Genomic DNA, 10,571 nt, shown 5'->3' with positions numbered 1-10,571 from the left:
TGTATTTCATTGCAATACATCCAAAACACGAACACTCAGATTTCATTGTTTATCAGTTATAGATTAGGTTATATTTTATGCACATACCATTGCCTCATGACTCTCCTTATTTTGGAAAGAACGTGGGTTATTTTTGACCTATGAGAGTGCCTTACAGATCTGTAATGAATTCAAATGCACATTTCAAAAGGAAATTAAAAATTATTTCACTTTATTGGGTTTACTGTCATTTTTTAAAAATTGAGTTTGTTAGTATACTATTATAGTATTGCAAGCGTGCAACAATTACGAAAAGTATGTCACAGTTATCTTAGAGCAAGCTGTATTAACTCTTAAAATCTTGTTTCAAATCACAAGGTACTTGACATTTTTGCCAAATGGCTCCTAGTATCTTTATTACCACCTGAATAACTAAATGACTAGAATTTTCTACATCACTTAAAATTTTCATATAGGAATCTCATCACTGTAGTATAAAATCCGATACTGTTGAATGAAAGGCTTTGTGTGAATAAAGGTTGTTTCTTCACTGAGTATGGATGAGCCTAAGGAGACTACTTTCTCATCTCAATTGCCTCCACTAGGGAATAATCTGAGCATCAGTTTTTGAGTGAAGCCTGTCAGGACAAGGATGAGATATATCTCTCTGCTAGTTATAACTAAACACTACATAGATTACACTAATTTAATTTACATTAATTTAATTCAGGACTGTCAGTTATGAAACACAAACTCCTCTGCAGACTGACTTGCAGGAAAATCTCCACTCTCTTGGAGAATACTAGAAGTTTTTGATAGACCTGGTGTGGTTTAGACCTCTGCCCTGCTGCAGCTTGCTGTGAGATGCTTGCCCGGAGATGGTCTCACTTTTCAGGAATGGCAGCTGCATCGGGTCCAGTTTGACGTAAGCTCCTTTGAGTTGCAGCATGGTGGATGCATAGATAGTTCAAGAATTGCATGTGCATCACTTAAATCAAAGTATTAACTAAAAGCACTTCCCAGTGTATAACACACTTGCTAGAATCATTACTGTACTAGAACTTCCTGCAATTTATGAAGAGAAGTGGAAGAGCATAGATTAGTCATGGACTGTGGGGAAAAAAAATCACCCAACTTTCTCTCTATTAGAAAGTGACTGCAGGTACACCAAAAGATGTTCCACCATTTTATAAGTATCAGTATTTAACTTAATAAGGTTAAAAGCTATCATTAAAACAGGCAGTCAAAGATCTATTGTGCACTAAATATAGTTTGCTAAACAAGGGTTATAATGCACTTCAATTTACCATCAGATATTGATTTTATCATCGACAGAGTCTCATTAAAAATAGATCAATGACTGAACAGAACAATGTATGCTTTAAATAGTTTATTTTTTTCCGCTGTATGTTAAAAAATAAATTATTCCACATAAATTGTGTAACAAACCAATGACTGCTGCTCAGGATATAATTTCCTTGCATTTCTGGCAAATGTGCTGAGTGTTTAGCTCGTACCAATAATAGAGTTATTTTTCTTTGGATTAGCAATTTACTGTTAATCCAGCTACTTTCAAAGTACTTTGAAGATGGCAAAGGCTGCAATCATTATTAGACTGTATAATTTGTATCCTTATTGTGCTTTTTTTAAAAACAATTTTGATACAGTCCAAAACAGTAACTGAGGATAGCTTTAAGTGATGAATAATCTTGAGCTGAAACTCCTGAATCCAAGCACCTAGCCAGTTTACAGATGAAGAAGAAATGTGATATATGCTATTATTTGCTTGCCCCATTCTCATTTTAGAGAATATGTTAATAATCCTTGAACAAATCGTAACGGAGCAGGTACTGTGGTGATGAATGATGATACAAAAACCTTCAGAGCATTGAAAACCTATCATTGACTCTGTCTATTTCCATTGAAAACAGATTCTTCATTTTCCCATTTCATTTGGCTTGTAGCATTTATTTGCATTCTGTTATATTCTGTCCATCATAATCTTTTGTTGCAGTTAATGCTTTTCTACTTTGAAAACAGCTTTAGGTGTAGTTGGATGATGTAGGATGTAGATGTAGAAATCATACTTTGAAATACCTATTTTCTCATGTCGTTAGACTAGTGCCTTTAGTTTCCAGTGGCTGTTTTGTGTGTGGCTTTCACCTCCACCAGAGAAAGCCCAAGTGGTCAGAGAAAGAGAGTCTGCTATTTAACCAGCAGAATTACTGATTTAGTTTACCAGTCATTTTCTTTTGTACCAGACCATATCAGTCTGAAAGCTGTGGGTTGCACAAATGTCCTGAAAAGTGTAATCTGGAGGCAGCGACATTGTTCAAGGTTCAGAGGAAATCTCTGAAGGCGTGAACAACTGGTAACTTCAGACCTCTCGACTCCCTGATTTTTTTTCATGTAAACTGTGTTTTTTACATTACCTGCAATAAGTTTAAGAGAAAATGGCACATCATGAAATAAATCCCTGCATGACCCGCCACCTTATTTCTGCCTTCCCATTTTTCCAAGGAAGGAGAACCATTCAAGGTAGCTATTGAGTTTGCATAGCAGGTGCAGCTCCACTTGGTGCTTCCCACTTGCTCCCTTAGAAACCGTAGAATTTTTGATCCTTTGATCTCAGAGCTGGCTGAAAATCAGGTGTTTTGTGCCAGTTCTGTATTTCTTGTGTTGTACGTAATATTCTAGCCACACATAAGATTTTATGAAAACCAATCACTTGCACTTGGGAGTGTATTTAAAGCAAAATTGTTACCTTTATTAATCTTTGTGTTCTTCCACAGAGTACAGAACAGTCATTAAAGTTTATGTAGTATTGCATGTCTTGTAACTCTGGTAGGACATAGGAGAACCCAAGCATTTAGGAAAAAGCGGTGTTTTTTATTAGATGAGCTGATAAAAGTGAGAAAGTGTGAAAAGTCAGAAAAAGTGTACAGCTAGGCTAAAAGGCACACAGTCCTCTCGTAAGTCTGAACCATTTCTATTTGCACAGAGCAGTTTGGTGCAGTCTGTATCTTCATGCTCCCTGTCATGAGCTTATCAGTGACATCTTTCATGCTCAGATGTGACAGCCAACTTCTCTGATTCTAGCTGAAGTTCAATTCACTGGTAGAGCTGTGCGCTCCAGTAGTGCTCCAGGTAGTTGCAGAATTTACTTTGTGAAGTGTGAGAGTCCTTTAACAAATGCACTTTTATGATAGCTTTTCTTTCCATTTAAATAAATTTCTTCTGTGTTTTACACATTTTTCGTAGTCGTCCAATCTCCCTTCAGTAACTTTGTAAGTTCTTATCTAAACATAGTTCTGTTTCAGCAGCTATATGAGCTGTGGATGTGACTTTTTAAAATTGATGTAATCATGCTGGTACCAGCCTTCTGTGGCTCTAGCTATTACAAACAATCTTATACCGTTACGCCTTATTCCTTTCCTGTATAGCAATGAACTAAATTGAGGTAGGGCATTTTTACACACCAGAAATGCATCTTAACTATTGCCTTAATATACTGGACAAAGCCCATGTTATGAATACTGAAAGCATTGTGGTAAAATGCTTAAGTCTTGTTCGTCAGGCTCCCTAGTGTATAGAGATGCTATCAGTAAGGAGGTCTTCTGGAAATCTTCCTTCATTTGCTCCTTTTGTTTTTCATGTGAGAAAAGCTGTTGACCTTACTGCCGCTAAATTCCCCGAGATTTTTTTTAAAAATAATGTAACCATTTGAAGACTAAAGAACGTAAGAACGGCCGTACAAGATCAGGCACAGTACTGCACAGCCACTGCTGAGCGAGGAGGGTACGGATCAGACAAGTTTGGGGCATTCGTCAGAGAAGCCCCCAGGCTTAGGAGCTGAAGTCACTTCTCCTCTGGGTCATTTCCTTCTGCAAGGCTGAAAAGTAAACTCAACTTTTAACGTAATTGAAGAACATGGTGGTGGAATTCCAGACTACCTGGATGTCTGCATTAACCTGCATTTTCCCAGACATTTCTCTTAAAATAGTTTCCTTTGCAGCAGTACTTTGTGTCAGTGTATGTCTAGATATATATGGGCTTCTTTCAGTACAAGAGAACGATACGTTGCTAGAAGGAAACGAAGTGCATTCTGAAGTTGTTATATACCATCAAGATGTTAACTGGGAAATTTTTTATTTTATGGCCTTAGTTTTACCTCAGTTTTTGTTATGAAGTTTTGCTGTACAATGTCGTATAGGTTCTTTGTAGTCAGAGATAAATGAGCAAAAGGACAGAAAGGTGTAAGAAGCCTCTTAGGTAAAGCATAATTAACCACAAAATTGTTATGAATACGTTGTGCGCAAATAAGAAAAGAAATAGAGAAGAGGTCAAACAGTTACTTCTATTGCCAGTTGCAGAGATATTAAGTTTCAAAAAGAAATTGGTTGGCAACTTACCAAGACAAGTATTTCATCTGCAACATGATCAGACACTAGAACCATTCTGGAACTTTAGGAAAAAGAGAAAATATTAAATTAAACTAGTGGTGACAGTGGCTGTCTGTATTTTAAAGATGTCTGGAGTGCTATTGGTAATCTTTAGTAAATGCAGTTCACATGGAAAGGAGCAGTAGAGTTAGAAAGTCAGTCTTTTGAAAATGAGCTTAATAAAAAACTTTCTGTGGTAAAGTCTTGGCTTGTGTATTTTAAACCTATTGTATAGGAAAATTGAATCATGTTTTTTCACACTTAAAATATCACAAACCATGTTGTATTACATTCATGGATACCTTCAGGTCATGAATGTTACCTGACTTTTGAATCGAGCCCAAGTTATAAGTCATATGTGCCTCCCAAATGTCACCTCTTTATATATACATCTGCACTAGGATGCATTTGTGAAAGATGCTTTGCAAATTAGCTACAGGGTTTCATTTGTTTTTGCAAATACTGGCCATGTGGGGAATCAGGTTTTGAACTGCAGCCAGAAACTCTTTCTTTTCAGATGAAAAGAAAAAGACCAAAAAATTGTGTCTTTGTTTTTTAGATTTAGCACCACTTTGGCCATCTAGTCTTTCTGAAAAGTAGCGTAAACCAACGGCACGATGGCAGGAAAAGTCAGAACTGCATTTTATTTTTGTTCTGCCGTATCTTCTAGCTATTCAACCTTGGGACTATCTATTAAAGTCTTTATACCTATTTTTTACCATATAAGTGGACAATAACATTCTTTATTATTAAGCTTAATGAATGTAGAAAAGTCTTATATAACTTGTATAACTGTGTAAATGTGTCTAGAAATTTAATCCGCAGCAGAATGTGCCAATTAAAGTGATCTTTCCCTTGAGACCAAAAGGTGACTTTTGACACTAAGATATGACATAAGGATGTGTGCTTGTAGCCTCCAGTTTCCAGAATTTTGTTTTTTAAAATTTCAGGTGTTCGTTTTTCCTGTTCAGGAGACTTCTTGTCATGGTTCTACAGAGTTATGCTATATTATCGGCCTTCCTATCAAACTTCCAGAACTGTAACTCTTAACAGATAGACCTGAGGCCTCCCTTTTTTTGTATGAAACCCCCTTTAGCTACCCTCTAAGATTAGTCTAGGGTTCTGGATACTTGTTTTTTCTTATTGCTCTTAAAATTTGTTTTTTTCAGTTATTCCTACTCTTGCCACAGTTTTACTCTTCTTGGAACAAGCAGTTAGCAGATGTTTGCTGCAAGAAGGCTGCTTTGTGATCACTTTTTTCTCAGTGAGCCAGGATCCAGGACTTAACAGTTATGAAATGGGCTTAATTCTATGCTATTATATTCTATGTTATTCTATGCTATTATTCTATGCTATTACCTTAATGTAATAGAAACTGCTGATCACTAATAAAGCCCCGTGTAGTGTAGTACTTAGCTGCTCACATGTTCTCTTTTAGGGCATGATATCATAGGTATCTATTTCAAAATCATACAGATTCTGGAGGTGACTTTTGTGCCTTACGAGTGCTGTAAGGTGTGGCGTGAAATCTCCTCTCATTTGAAATGTCTTGTGCTATATTCAAATACCATGCAGTCACCACATTGCATTTGATTTTTTACTAAAATTGGGTCCAAGACAGAGCATTCAAATAATGGTTGTGGTTTTGCAGCTTGTAACCTCTTTTATCTAGGAATGTGCTTGCTAATCTTATCTATGTAAAGTATTCTCAGTTATTCTGATGCTGGTGCTGGGCAAACAACTGAAATAAACAATATGTAGGTACCTCTGTAGGTTTTCTTCATGGCATATACACCTTGGAGAGCTCAATTCATTTATTCCTAGGTTATTTGCAGAGTTTACCTTATGCCATTCTGTATTCTGCTGACAGTTTTCATATGGCGGTCTGCATTTTCTTCACAGTCTTACGCTTCTCTCACCTCTTTTAGCCTCTCTAGGACCTATTTCCTACCCCTGAGCACCTCTGAGAACAGATCTCTTGCAGCTCATCAGTGCTCCTTCCCAGACTGTCGCTAGAGAGCAAGGGAAGGTATTTGTCATATCCAGGCATCCTGTCTGCTTTACTGATGTTTATCCTGACATAGTCGCTTGGCGGAATTAGGCACTGAGCTCAGGGTCAAAAACCAAGCCTGTCTGTGGCTGTACAACGTCGAGCCCTGGCTCCCCTTACACATTTAGGCAGCCCTGTGACAGTGTTTTACATGAAAAGGGGACAGATGGTGAACTACACACAGCACCTTCACATCTTTTCATATTAAAAAAAAAAAAAGAAAAAGAGATAATATTGTTTGAAAACAGCACACGTCTTTTTATCTCGTGAAAAGCTTCAATAGCTCTATGAATGATTTGGTTGCTTAAAAAGTTGGTGAGTGTGCCCATATGTTTTCCTATGTTTCTTTATGGTGCTGGCCAGCAATGATGAAATTAGCATGTTTTGATCTATATACAAGTTGTTAGTAAGGAACTTGAAAGGAGTAGTTAGGAAAATCCACGCACTGAAACATTTAAAATATACTTTCTGGTCTCGCTTTTGTGTGATTGTCAGCCAGGGACTATCATGATCAAGGTAGCTTGCCAATTGCCTGCCATAAATATAATATTTATTGCTGCAGTGGGGATTTCCTATCAGAGATCTGAAGACAGTCTTACGTATTGTTTCTGCTAAGTAACCTATACAAATCAGAAAAGAGATCTGATACTAAAGGGAAAGTATTCAAAAGATATATATTTTTGATCTTTGAATTTATTTGAACTTCATTTTTTTCCAGGTTTTCCTGCACGTAGCTTAAAAAAAAAAAAAAAAAGTGAGGGAGATTGGCTAGTGTTCTGCTTTCCTATATGAAATCCATAACTGTAATAATATTAAAGATAAATGTACGTTATTACTGATTTACTAGGTGTATCATTTATTTTTCATACTACCAGGCAAAGAAGTAGATATATACAGTTCAGAAAGAAGCTGTCACCTCTTTAAAGTCTGTTGGAAATATATGGGAATACTCAGCTAATCAAATCATAACTGACTAATATTTCTGCTTCTCTTTTCCTAAGACATCATTATTCAGTGCTCTGAAGTGCTGAGACTAGCAAGATGGCATTAACATATAATGAAAAATTGCGAGTCCCATGTCCATGGTTACTTGCTTCCATCTCCATTTTTCGCAGACACAAGCTCTGCTCTCCACGCAGCTGATCCTCTTCCAAAGCTGATGGATTCTTTTTGTCATATGCAAAACCTCCCATCTTCCCTTCACAAGCCATGTTCTTCTTTTCACTTTATCTCAGTGAACAAATCAGGTCTTCCCAACTACCCTCACATTTTCGGAAACTGTAGCCTGAACTCCTTTATCAGTCAGGATCTTCTGTTTCATTGGAGAGACCTGGGCTTTTCCGACAAAAGCTTACATGGTTTAGTGTCTAATATCAGAGGTAACTCTGGGTTTTGCAAGGGCTCCCCTGCTTTTACAGAGGGGCATCTCTTGCTGCTCCCAAGGAAACTTCCTGAAATGGGGCAAATCCCCCAGCCGGTGGGGCTATCTCAGCTTGACGCGGGTGAGAGCAACGGAGGAGCAAGGATAGGTAAGAGACACGAACACTTAGGTTTGAGCAGAGTGCTGAGGAAGGTGTGAGAAGGCAAAAGTGCGTGTCCAGGCAGGAGAGGCAACGGCAGCCCGAGATCAAACTGCTCCGCTGCCATTTCACCCTTTGGATACTGGGCTGGGAAAGAGGATCAGAAATGGTGTCACAGCTTTTGGTCACCAATGACTCATGATACAAAAGTTACAACTCTATTTCTAATTACTTTGCACAGCCTACTCTGTCCCCGTCTATGACTCATTCTCTCATAGACAAAATCCTACAAGAGTTTCCTACTCAGATTCAGCTCTGTAGTTTCTCATGTTTGCAATTTATACTTTCACAATTTTCCACATCCCTTTGGTGGCTCTGTAGCACAATAATGTTTTTCTAGTATCTTCAGAAAACAATCTTATTCAAGGACTTTTTAATTTGAAACATTAATATATTAGTAAATGTTAACATGAGAATGTTATATTTCACATCTGAGTTAATATCTCATTGTGTCCAATGAGGAGAAGACAAGTTCTGCCAGAAGGTATTTCAACATGAAGGCATGACAGGACATATTCTGCAGAGCCATTAGTGAGTGCTTCAGGTGCAGTGGGAACTCCAGCCACCTATGATGCATCTTAATGAATTCATAAAACATGATCTGCAGTATCTTATTGCTAGTATAACAATAATAATCCTGAGTTCCATTTTTAAGTACCTCATTAAAATGATTACGCTTCTGTTTGCTAATTTAAAGCCATCATAGAAAATAAAAACAATTACTAATTGAATGGATGCAAAAACACAGGAAAGAATTGTAAAACAACACCTTCTCATTGATTATCATTGCTAAGATAACTATTTTCTTATTTGGCCTCTGTTCTCTCCTTGTATTTATCGTGTGCTTATCATCATCTCACCACAGTATGTGTAGCCTTTCCACAGCTATTCCTGCTCCCAAGGGTCCAATGCTAACACTTACTTGCTGTTTTCTAATTTCCTGGAACAGAGTAACTTACTGGTAGGCTAAAATAGAAAATTAAATTGAGAGAATGCTATGTTCTTAATGACGTTTGAAAAAAAGGGGGGGGGAGTCAAATAATCATGACATTTTAATTATAGCAAAAACCAAGGCAGGCAAACAGTGAGACATTTCCATGAGAGACTAGTGGCAAAATTTGTAACAAGCTTACACTGGCCTATAAGACTGGAGAGGAAGAAAAGGAAAAGGAAAAACATGTGCTAATTTGGCACAGATGGGAAAATCCAATCAGCTCTGATATGGTGCAAAAATAGCAAGTAGCCTTGAGTAGGAGTTTGCAACACAACCGCTGTAATTCTGCAGCCTCAGATTCCACCTGCTGTAGAAATGCTTTCCCAGCCTTCGAGGTAAAGGACATGGCATTTCAGCAGGACACTTTTCCTGCAGAAAAGATGGAATTCTAAAGCCCAGAACTTCTTGTATTGCTTGTCACATCAGAGATTATTTGAAATACAGAAATTCCTCAAGGAATACTGGGAGACGAAAGCAGTCCTCTTCAGCACCCTGCCTAGGACTTCTGTATGCTGAAGGACAGCACAACATTACGGAGGGTGCTGTCTCTTATCAGGCACCCATAGTACTAATTCTATAACCTTGAAAAGTACACCTAAAATCAAAAGAAACAGTCACAGCAGTAACTTTGCTGGCAGGCAGGAATTCTAAACTATATTGTAAAGACAGGCAGAGAAGAAGAACTCTTTTTAAAACTGTGAATGAGTTTTTTCTAACACAAACTCTACTGCTGTCAGAAGAGCTGAGACTAAAGAAATACCGAAGAAGAGTTAGTTTGGCCCCTTCCTGTAATTTTCATCTAGCAAGAGAGAAAACCCCTTGACTGACAAAAAGTACAGGTCTAGAAGGATGGAACGATGGAATGACTCAAAAAGCTGAAAACTGCATGTGGAAACTGGAGACAACAGGGGAACAGGCCAAATATGTCTCATGGGCAGAAATAATTCCCAGACCCCCCCCATCCTCTGGAACACGTGGCACTTGAGGATAATCCGAAACACGAAGAAAGTATATACATAGCATGAATAATTTTGGATAGTTGGTCTCTATAAGAACAGTGGTGTCAGGTAAGACAAGAGGGTCCATCAGTCAATCTCAGCATCCTATCAAATGACCAATGGCAAATGCCAAGGGAAAAAGATGAGGCTAGGAGAAGCATATAGTGATATATGCTTCCCCCAGCGTAATTCTAAACAGTAGAAATAGGCAATAAGGATGTTCTAGTCTATCATCTGGAAATGTATCTTAAAATTGAATGCCAAGTGTTGATAACTGAATCATGGTATTATTCTTCTTGCCCCAAAATTATAGTTTTTTAAAAATAAGATACTATTTACTGTCTTGTTCTTCCTTTTGTCATTCATTTGTCACTGGTGAGGAAACTAAATATTATATTCAATTTCTGGGTGTATTATGGGTGAACAGTGATAGAAAAGTGCTTTTTGTTTTGTCTTCTAAGCAGGAATTAATTTAAAACAAGCCTTATCATTTTATTTGGGTTTTTTTGGCTGCTGCTGAGAACTGAG

This window comes from Rhea pennata, chromosome 4 (assembly GCF_028389875.1).
Source record: "Rhea pennata isolate bPtePen1 chromosome 4, bPtePen1.pri, whole genome shotgun sequence".
NCBI classification, from domain to species: Eukaryota; Metazoa; Chordata; class Aves; order Rheiformes; family Rheidae; genus Rhea; species Rhea pennata.
Note: the sequence above shows the minus strand (reverse complement) of the source record.